The sequence below is a fragment of the Carcharhinus amblyrhynchos genome, unplaced genomic scaffold (assembly GCF_965287045.1).
Source record: "Carcharhinus amblyrhynchos unplaced genomic scaffold, sCarAmb.v2.hapA chromosome_357, whole genome shotgun sequence".
Taxonomy (NCBI): Eukaryota; Metazoa; Chordata; class Chondrichthyes; order Carcharhiniformes; family Carcharhinidae; genus Carcharhinus; species Carcharhinus amblyrhynchos.
The window spans coordinates 48,896-60,435 of NW_027650097.1; positions in this window are offsets into that span (position 1 = coordinate 48,896).

An 11,540-nucleotide genomic window follows, 5' to 3' on the forward strand; every position below is an offset into this window, starting at 1 on the left:
TTAGGGAGGGTTGTACCTGCTGGAGTGGATTACAGAGGTAGCGAGGATTGAAGAGGCTGGAGGAAGTTACAGAGATAGGGAGGGATGTAGGGGCTGGATGAAGTTACAGAGATACACTCTGGTGCCTGTTCGGGTACATTGAGAGAGAATTTAGCACGGCCAATGCACCCTAACCAGCACGTCTTTCAGACTGGGGCAGGAAACCGGGGCACCCGGATGAAACCCATGCAGACATGGGGAGAATGTGCAGATTCCACACAGACAGTGACCCGAGCCAGGAATTGAACCCGAGACCGTGGTGCTGTGAGGCAGCAGTGCTAACCGCTGTGCCACCCTTTGATAATCCATTACACTCCGTCCTTTCCCTGCAGACACTGACAACCCATTGTAATGGATTGTAAATATCTGGGACCCGGCGCAGATCCACTCAATACTTCCTCCCATTCCCCATGTCCCGTCCAATCCCCACTCTGTGTGATCCCCTCCGTCTATCCCAAACCTCCATCCATTTTACTGCCCACCTCACACACTCTAACCCCTGGTGTACGCACCTTATTGAGCAACGCCATTGGAAACTGGTCCTCTTCTCCTGAGCACCAACTTTGATCCCTCCTCGATCGAACTCAAAGTCCATGTGGGCCACACCCTTGAAACTGAATGCTTTCTCTTTCACTCCCAGTACTTCCTTACCTATTTATTGCCCAGGAAACCGTCTGATTCCAGCACCAGGTAACGCCCTCCTCCGGCTGCTCCTGATCGACTTCCCCCCAGAGGACCGAGCAAAACCTGGAGGAGGTTACAGAGATAGGGAGGGTTGTAGGGGCTGGAGGAGGTTATAGAGATAGGGAGGGTTGTAGGGACTGGAGGAGGATACAGAGATAGGGAGGGTTGTAGGGACTGGAGGAGATGACAGAGATAGGGAAGGTTGTAGGGGCTGGAGGATGTTACAGAGATACACTCCGGTGCCTGTTCGGGTACATTGAGACAGAATTTAGCACGACCAATGCACCCTAACCAGCACGTCTTTCAGACTGGGGCAGGAAACCAGAGCACCCGGATGAAACCCATGCAGACAGATGGAGAAGGTGCAGACTCCATACAGACAGTGACCCATGCCAGGAATTGAACCCGAGACCACGGTACTGTGAGGCAGCAGTGCTAACCGCTGTGCCACCCTTGGATAATCCATTATACTCCGTCCTTTCCTTGTAGACACCGACAACCCATTGTAATGGATTGTAAATATCTGGGACCCGGCACAGATCCACTCAATACTTCCTTCCATTCCGGGAAACGTCCCGACCAATCCCCACTCTGTGTGATCCCCTCCGTCTATCCCAAACCTCCTCCCATTTTACTGCCCACCTCACACACTCTAACCCCTGGTGTACGCACCTTTATCGAGCAACGCCATTGGAAACTGGTCCTCTTCTCCTGAGCACCAACTTTGATCCCTCCTCGATCGAACTCAAAGTCCGTATGGGCAACACCCTTCAAACTGAATGCTTTCTCTTTCACTCCCAGTACTTCCTTCCCTATTTATTGCCCAGGAAACCGTCTGATTCCAGCACCAGGTAACGCCCTGCTCCAGCTGCTCCTGATCGACTTCCCCCCAGAGGACCGAGCAAAACCTGGAGTAGGTTACAGAGATAGGGAGGGTTGTAGGGACTGGAGGAGGTTAAAGAGATAGGGAGGGTTGTAGGGGCTGGAGGAAGTTACAGAGAAAGTGCGAGTTGCAGGGGCTGGAGGAAGGTCATAGAGATAGGGAGGGTTGTAGGGGCTGGTGGAGGTTACAGAGATAGGAAGGTTGTAGGAGGTGGAGGAGGTGCAGAGATAGTGAGAGTTGTAGGGGCTGGAGGAAATTATTGATAGGGAGGGTTGCAGGGGATTGGAGGAGGTTCGGGAAATAGGGAGGGTTGTAGGGCCTGGATGAGGTTACAGAGATAGGGAGGGTTGTAGGGACTGTTGGAGGTTACAGAGATAGGGAGGGTTGTAGGGCCTGGATGAGGTTACAGAGATAGGGAGGGTTGTAGGGACTGTTGGAGGTTACAGAGATAGGGAGCGTTGTAGGGCCTGGAGAAGGTTACAGAGATAGGGAAGGTTATAGAGGCTGGAGGAGATTACAGAGATAGGGAGGGTTGTTAGGGGGCTGGAGGAGGTTACAGAGGTAGGGAAGCTTGTTAGGGGCTGGAGGAGGTTACAGAGGTAGGGAAGCTTGTTAGGGGCTGGAGGAGGTTACAGAGGTAGGGAGGGTTGTAGGAGGTTACTGAGATAGTGAGGGTTGTAGTGGCTGGAGGAGGTTAGAGATAGGGAGGATTGTAGGTGCTGGAGGATGTTACAGAGATAGGGAGGGCTGTAGGGGCTGGAGGAAGTTACAGAGATACACTCCGGTGCCTGTTCGGGTACATTGAGAGAGAATTTAGCACGGCCAATGCACCCTAACCAGCACGTCTTTCAGACTGGGGCAGGAAACCAGAGCACCCGGATGAAACCCATGCAGACACAGGGAGAAGGTGCAGTCTCCATACAGACAGTGACCCGAGCTGGGAATCGAACCCGAGACCACGGTACTGTGAGGCAGCAGTGCTAACCGCTGTGCCACCCTTTGATAATCCATTACACTCCGTCCTTTCCTTGTAGACACCGACAACCCATTGTAATGGATTGTAAATATCTGGGACCCGGCGCAGATCCACTCAATACTTCCTCCCATTCCGGGAAATATCCCGTCCAATCCCCACTCTGTGTGATCCCCTCCGTCTATCCCAAACCTCCATCCATTTTACTGCCCACCTCGCACACTCTAACCCCTGGTGTACGCACCTTTATCGAGCAATGCCATTGGAAACTGGTCCTCTTCTCCTGAGCACCAACTTTGATCCCTCCTCGATCGAACTCAAAGTCCGTATGGGCCACACCCTTCAAACTGAATGCTTTCTCTTTCACTCCCAGTACTTCCTTCCCTATTTATTGCCCAGGAAACCGTCTGATTCCAGCACCAGGTAACGCCCTCCTCCGGCTGCTCCTGATCGACTTCCCCCCAGAGGACCGAGCAAAACCTGGAGGAGGTTACAGAGATAGGGAGGGTTGTAGGGGCTGGAGGAGGTTATAGAGATAGGGACGGTTGTAGGGACTGGAGGAGGTTACAGAGATAGGGAGGATTGTTGGTACCTGGAGGAGGTTACAGAGATAGGGATGGTTGTAGGGACCGGAGGAGATTAGAGATAGGGAGGGTTGTAGGAGCTGGAGGAGGTTACACAGTTAGGGAGGGTTGTACCTGCTGGAGTGGATTACAGAGGTAGCGAGGATTGAAGAGGCTGGAGGAAGTTACAGAGATAGGGAGGGATGTAGGGGCTGGGTGAAGTTAGAGATACACTCTGGTGCCTGTTCGGGTACATTGAGAGAGAATTTAGCATGGCCAATACACCCTAACCAGCACGTCTTTCAGACTGGGGCAGGAAACCGGGGCACCCGGATGAAACCCATGCAGACACGGGGAGAATGTGCGGATTCCACACAGACAGTGGCCCGAGCCAGGAATTGAACCCGAGACCGTGGTGCTGTGAGGCAGCAGTGCTAACCGCTGTGCCACCCTTTGATAATCCATTACACTCCGTCCTTTCCTTGCAGACACTGACAACCCATTGTAATGGATTGTAAATATCTGGGACCCGGCGCAGATCCACTCAATACTTCCTCCCATTCCCCATGTCCCGTCCAATCCCCACTCTGTGTGATCCCCTCCGTCTATCCCAAACCTCCATCCATTTTACTGCCCACCTCACACACTCTAACCCCTGGTGTACGCACCTTTATCGAGCAACGCCATTGGAAACTGGTCCTCTTCTCCTGAGCACCAACTTTGATCCCTCCTCGATCGAACTCAAAGTCCATATGGGCCACACCCTTCAAACTGAATGCTTTCTCTTTCACTCCCAGTACTTCCTTACCTATTTATTGCCCAGGAAACCGTCTGATTCCAGCACCAGGTAACGCCCTCCTCCGGCTGCTCCTGATCGACTTCCCCCCAGAGGACCGAGCAAAACCTGGAGGAGGTTACAGAGATAGGGAGGGTTGTAGGGGCTGGAGGAGGTTACAGAGATAGGGAGGGTTGTAGGGACTGGAGGAGGATACAGAGATAGGGAGGGTTGTACGGGTTGGAGGAGGTTACAGAGATAGGGAAGGTTGTAGGGGCTGGAGGATGTTACAGAGATACACTCCGGTGCCTGTTCGGGTACATTGAGAGACAATTTAGCACGGCCAATGCACCCTAACCAGCACGTCTTTCAGACTGGGGCAGGAAACCAGAGCACCCGGATGAAACCCATGCAGACAGAGGGAGAAGGTGCAGACTCCATACAGACAGTGACCCATGCCAGGAATTGAACCCGAGACCACGGTACTGTGAGGCAGCAGTGCTAACCGCTGTGCCACCCTTTGATAATCCATTATACTCCGTCCGTTCCTTGTAGACACCGACAACCCATTGTAATGGATTGTAAATATCTGGGACCCGGTGCAGATCCACTCAATACTTCCTCCCATTCCGGGAAACGTCTCGTCCAATCCCCACTCTGTGTGATCCCCTCCGTCTATCCCAAACCTCCTCCCATTTTACTGCCCACCTCGCACACTCTAACCCCTGGTGTACGCACCTTTATCGAGCAACGCCATTGGAAACTGGTCCTCTTCTCCTGAGCACCAACTTTGATCCCTCCTCGATCGAACTCAAAGTCCGTATGGGCCACACCCTTCAAACTGAATGCTTTCTCTTTCACTCCCAGTACTTCCTTCCCTATTTATTGCCCAGGAAACCGTCTGATTCCAGCACCAGGTAACGCCCTCCTCCGTGTGCTCCTGATCGAATTCCCCCCAGAGGACCGAGCAAAACCTGGAGGAGGTTACAGAGATAGGGAGGGTTGTAGGGACTGAAGAAGGTTACAGAGATAGGGAGGGTTGTAGGGACTGGACGAGGTTACAGAGATAGGGAGGATTGTCGGTACCTGGAGGAGGTTACAGAGATAGGGATGGTTGTAGGGGCTGGAGGAGATTACAGAGATAGGGAGGGTTGTACGAGCTGGAGGAGGTTACAGAGTTAGAGTTAGTTGTATCTGCTGGAGTGGATTACAGAGGTAGCGAGGATTGAAGAGGCTGGAGGAAGTTACAGAGATACACTCTGGTGCCTGTTCGGGTACATTGAGAGAGAATTTAGCATGGCCAATGCACCCTAACCAGCACGTCTTTCAGACTGGGGCAGGAAACCGGGGCACCCGGATGAAACCCATGCAGACACGGGGAGAATGTGCAGGTTCCACACAGACAGTAACCCGAGCCAGGAATTGAACCCGAGACCGTGGTGCTCTGAGGCAGCAGTGCTAACCGCTGTGCCACCCTTTGATAATCCATTACACTCCGTCCTTTCCTTGTAGACACCGACAACCCATTGTAGTGGATTGTAAATATCTGGGACCCGGCGCAGATCCACTCAATACTTCCCCGTATTCCCCATGTCCCGTCCAATCCCCACTCTGTGTGATCCCCTCCATCTATCCCAAACCTCCTCCCATTTTACTGCCCACCTCACACACTCTAACCCCTGGCGTACGCACCTTTATCGAGCAACGCCATTGGAAACTGGTCCTCTTCTCCTGAGCACCAACTTTGATCCCTCCTCGATCGAACTCAAAGTCCGTATGGGCCACACCCTTCAAACTGAATGCTTTCTCTTTCACTCCCAGTACTTCCTTACCTATTTGTTGCCCAGGAAACTGTCTGATTGCAGCACCAGGTAACGCCCTGCTCTGGCTGCTCCTGATCGACTTCCCCCCAGAGGACCGAGCAAAACCTGGAGGAGTTAGGGAGATAGGGAGGGCTGTAGGAGGTTACAGAGATAGGGAGGATGGTATGGCCTGGAGGAGGTTACAGAGATAGGGAGGGTTGTACAGGCTGGAGGAGGTTACAGAGATGGGGGGGTTGTAGGGGCTGGAGGAAGTTACAGAGATACCAGGGTTTGTACGGGGTGGAGGAAGTTACAGGGATACACTCTGGTGCCTGTTCGGGCACATTGAAAGGGAATTTAGCACGGCCAATGCACCCTAACCAGCACGTCTTTCGGACTGGGGCTAGAAACTGGAGCACCCAGAGGAAACCCACGCAGACACAGGGAGAAGATGCAGACTCCACACAGACAGTGAACCAAGCTGGGAATCGAACCCAGGTCCCTGGTGCTGTGAGGCAACATTGTGAATCACTGCGCCACCGTGCCTCAGTCCGCTCTGCTGAGACCCAACAAATAAGGGAAGATTCAATGTCTTTGGTCATAGAGTCATCGAGCTCTCGAGCATAAAATGGCCCTTCGGCCCATCGAGTCTGACAATAACTACCAATAAAGTCTCACTAATCCCATTTTCCTGCACTTGTCCCTGAATGTTACGATATTTCAAGTGCTCACCCAAATACTTTTTAAAGGTTGGAAGGTTGCCGGCCTCCTAGGTAATGTATTCCAGATTCCCACCACTCTCCGAGTGAAAATATATCTTAAATCCCCTCTGAATCTCCTGCTGCCCCTCACCCTAATGTATGCCCCCTCGTGATTGAGCCCTCAACCAAGGGGAACAGCTGCTTCCTATTTACCCTGTCCATATCCCTCATCATCTTATATATCTCAGTCATGTCCCCTCTCAGCCTCCTCTGCTCTCACCCGAAGGAGCGGCGCTCCGAAAGCTAGTGGTGTTTGCTACCAAATAAATCTGCTGGACTTTAACCTGGTGTTGAGACTTCTTACTGTGTTTACCCCAGTCCAACGCCGGCATCTCCACAGCTAGAGGAAACAATCCAAGCTTATCCAATCTCTCCTTATAGCTGAAATGCTCCGTCCCAAGCAGCATCCCGGTGATCCTCCTCTGTACCCCCTCCAGTGCAATCACACCCTTCCTGTGGTGAGGGGACCAAAGCTGCACACAGTACTCCAGCTGTGTCCTGACCAATGCTCTGTACAACTCCAACATTACCTCTTGCTCTTATACTCTATCCCGTGACTGATAAAAGCAGTGTCCCATATGCCTTCTCAACTACCCTATTCATCTGCTCTGCCGCCTTCAGGGATCTGTGAACAATTACCCCAAGATCCATCATTTCCTCTAAGCTTCCTAGTGTCCTGCTATTCATTAAATACTCCCATGTCATTCACAGTATCCAAAGTGCATCACCTCACTTTTCATGGTTAAATACCAAATGCTTTCTCATCTGACCAACCCATCTATATCTTCCAGTAACCTACGACCATCTTCTTCATTACTAACCACCCTACAAATCTTGGTGTTGTTTGCAAACGTACTTATCATTCCCCACATATTCTCATCTACATCATTAATGTTTATAGCAAACAATAGGGGACCCAGCACTGAACCCTCGCAGGACACCAGCCTCCAGTCACTCAAACAGCCTTCGACCACCATTCTGTGTGCCCTACAGGTGGAATGGTGACACAGTGGTTAGCACCGCTGCCTCACAGCGCCAGGTACCCAGGGTTCGATTCCCGGCATGGGTCACTCTCTGTGCAGAGTCTGCACATTCCTCCTACAATCCGAAAGACGTGTTGGTTAGGTACAATGGTCGTGCTAAATTCTCCCTCAGTGTACCCGAACAGGAGCCAGCGTGTGGCAATTAGGGATTTTCATAGTAACTTCATTGCAGTGTCAATGTAAGCCTATTTGTGACTAATAAATAAAATATTACTAAGCCAGTTTTGGATCCAGCTCACCAAGTTTCCCTGAATTCCACATGCTTCAACTTCTCAATCAGTCTCCCATGTGGGACCTTGTCAAAGGCTTTGCTAAAATCCAGACAAACTATATCAACTGCACTTCCCCCACCCACACTCAATCACATTTTGAGAAAATTCTAACAAATTATTAGGCGTGACCTCCCTCTGACAAAGCCATGTTGACTGTCCCTAATTAACCCATGCCTTTCCAAGTGGAGATAGATTCTCTCCTTCAGGGGTTTCTCCAATAGTTTCCCCACCATTGACATGAGACTCACTAATCTGTAATTCCCTGGTTCAAGAAGGCATACAGCATGCTTGCCTTTGTCGGCCGGGACATTGAGTTTAACAATTGGCAAGTCATGTTGCAGCTTTATAGAACCTTAGCCACACTTGGAATATCGTGTTCAATTCTGGTTGCCACACTACCAGAAGGGTGTAGAGGCTTTGGAGAGGGTACAGAAGAGATTTACTAGGATGTTGCCTGGTACGGAGGGCAGTAGCTATGAGGAGAGGTTGGAGAAACTTGGTTTGTTCTCACTGGAGCGACGGAGGCTGAGGCAGACCCGATGAAGTCTACAAGATTATGAGAGGCACGGACAGAGTGGATAGTCAGAAGCTTTTTTCCCAGGTGGAAGAGTCAATTACTAGGGGGCATAGATTTAAGGTGCGAGGGGCAAGATTTAAAGGAGATGTATGAGGCAAATTTTTTTACACAGAGGACGGGAGGAGCCTGGAACTCATTGCCGGGGAAGGTAGTGGAAGTGGATACGATAGTTACTTTCAAGGGCATCTTGACAATTACGTGAATAGGATGGGAATAGAGGGATATGGTCCCCGAAAGGGTAGGGGGTTTTAGTTCAGTGGGGCAGCATGGTCGGTGCAGGCTTGGAGGGCTGAATGGCTGTTCCTGTGCTGTAATTTTCTTGGTTCTTTTCTTGGTTCCACAACTCTTCTGGAAAACTGGAACCACATTAGCCATCCTCCAGTCCCCCTGGCACTTCACAGCAAGGGGGCTGAATGTTCGGGGTTCATGCTGGGGGTACGGTGAAAGGGTTTTTTTGTTTTTGTGTGACGGAAAGTTACCTGTAGCACTTCCCCTTCTCAATCCTGGAGCTCTGTCGCGGTTCCCGTCTGAACACCCATCTCGTTCGCTCAGGAAATACTCCAGGCAGTGGAGCCACCCTGGAACAAAATCATAGAATATAGAACGTTACAGCGCAGTACAGACCCTTCAGCCCTCGATGTTGTGCCGAGCTGTGAAACCAATCTAAAGCCATCTAACCTACACTATTCCAATATCATCCATATGTTTATCAAATGATCATTTAAGTGCCCTTAATGTCGGCGAGTCCACTACTGTTGCAGGCCCTCACTTCTCTCTGAGTAAAGAACCTACCTCTGACATCGGTCCTATATCTATCATCCCTCAATTTAAAGCTATGTCCCCTCCTGCTAGCTATCTCCATCTGAGAAAAAAGGCTCTCATTATCCATCCTATCTAATCCTCTAATCATCTTATATGCCTCTATTAAGTCACCTCTTAACCTTCTTCTCTCTAATGAAAACAGCCTCAAGTCCCTCAGCCTTTCCTCATAAGACCTTCCCACTATACCAGACAATATCCTGGTAAATCTCCTCTGCACCCTTTCCAATGCCTCCACATCCTTCCTATAATGTGGCGACCAGAACTGTACGTAATACTTCAAATGCAGCCGCACCAGAGTTTTGTACTGCAACATGACCTCATGGCTCTGAAACTCAATCCCTCTACCAATAAAAGCTAACACACCGTACACCTTCTTAACAACCCTATCAACCTGGGTGCCAACTTTCAGGGGTCTGTGCACACGGACATCAAGATCTCTCTGCTCAACCACACAACCAAGTAACTTACCATTACCCCATTACCATTGGGATCGACGAGTTGCGGAACGTCAGCAATGCCCGGAGGGAACAATCCACGGAATGGATAGAGGCCGGGGCGCAGAATGGAAGGAGATATTCTCGGTGTCCGATGATAAAATCTGCCCAGATTTCAAACTCAACTCAAACCCAAAGTTTTTGTTATCCAGGCTTGTAGAGGAAGTAAGTGGAAATCTGTGGACTGGTGGTGGACAATTAAACAAGTCAGAGGAGCAAGAGGAGAATATATCCACAAATATGTCCCTGTCCTCAGTCATCCTTGGATCAATCTGGATAAGCCTGAGGTGACGCACTTGGGCGGGAAAAGCAAAGCAAGGGAATTCAGGATAACTGACAGAATCCTGGGAAGAACCCAGGATCAGAGGGTCCTTGCCGTGTATTACGCTGGTCCCTTAAGGTAACAGGACAAGTGGATAAAGTAGTTATGAGGCATATGGTGGATACATCCTTATTAGCCGAGGCATAGGGCAGGGTTTTCCGACCACGCTCACCCCAAGGCTGGAAAATCCCATCCAAAGTCATCCGGATCTTTGCGTGGTCCGTGGCAGGCAGGATGGAAAAGTTCTGAGGTGGAGTATAAGAGGTTGTGATGGAGCTGTATACAATGCTGACTAAGCCACAGCTAGAGGACTCTGTGCAGTTCTGGTCTCCACGCTATAGGAAGCTTGTGATTGCACTGGAGAGGGTGCGGAGGAGATTCACCAGGATGCTGCCTAGGCTGGAGAGTTTTAGTTTATAGATCCTTAGAATCCCACACCCCCACTACTTGCTTCAAACAATGGCACAACCTCAAACAGACCATTGTCCACAGCAAACTACCCAACCCTCAGGAGAACAGTGACCACGACGCCACACAACCCTGCCACAGCAACCTCTGCAAGACATGCCAGACCATTGACACGGATGCCATCATCTCACGTGAGAATACCACCCACCAGGTATACGGTACATACTCTTGCAACTTGGCCAACGTTGTCTACCTGATACACTGCAGGAAAGGATGTCCCGAGGCATGGTACATTGGGGAAACCATGCAGACGCTACGACAACAGATGAATGGACACTGCTCGATAATCACCAGGCAAGACTGTTCCCTTACTGTTGGGGAACATTTCAGCAGTCAAGGGCATTTGGCCTCTGATCTTCAGATAAGCGTTCTCCAAGTTAGCCTTCACGACACACGACAACGCAGAATCGCTGAGCAGAACCTGATAGCCAAGTTCTGCACACATGAGGATGGCCTCAACTGGGATCTTGGGCTCATGTCACACAATGTGTAACTTCCATCATTTGGTCTGGGCTTGCAAAATCTCACTAACTGTCCTGGCTGGAGACAATACGCATCTCTTTAACTGTGCTTAACCTTCTGTCCACTCACATTGTCTACACCTTTAAGGCTTGATTACCTGTAAAGGTTTGCATTCCAACTATTATTTTGTAAATTGAGTTTGTGTATTTATATGCCCTGTTTGCAAACACAACTCCCACTCACCTGATGCAGGGGCAGAGCCCTGAAAGCTAGTGGCTTGTGCTACCAAATAAACCTGTTGGACTTTAACCTGGTGTTGTGAGACTTCTTACTGTGCCTACTCCAGCACAATACCGGGCATCTCCACATCATGGTCGAAGATGTGCAGGTTAGGGAGATTGGCCATGGTAAATTGTCTCTCAATTAGTGGAGGAGGGGCGGGGGGGGAGGTTCTGGATACTGCGGTGGGTTTGGACACTGAACGTGTGTGTGTGTGTGTGTGGGGTGGGGGGGGCGGTGCTGGGAGAACATCCGGGGTCTGGGCCGACATTGCCGGAAGTGACGTTGCCGAGAACGAGCTCTATCTAGGCTGCGGGCGCC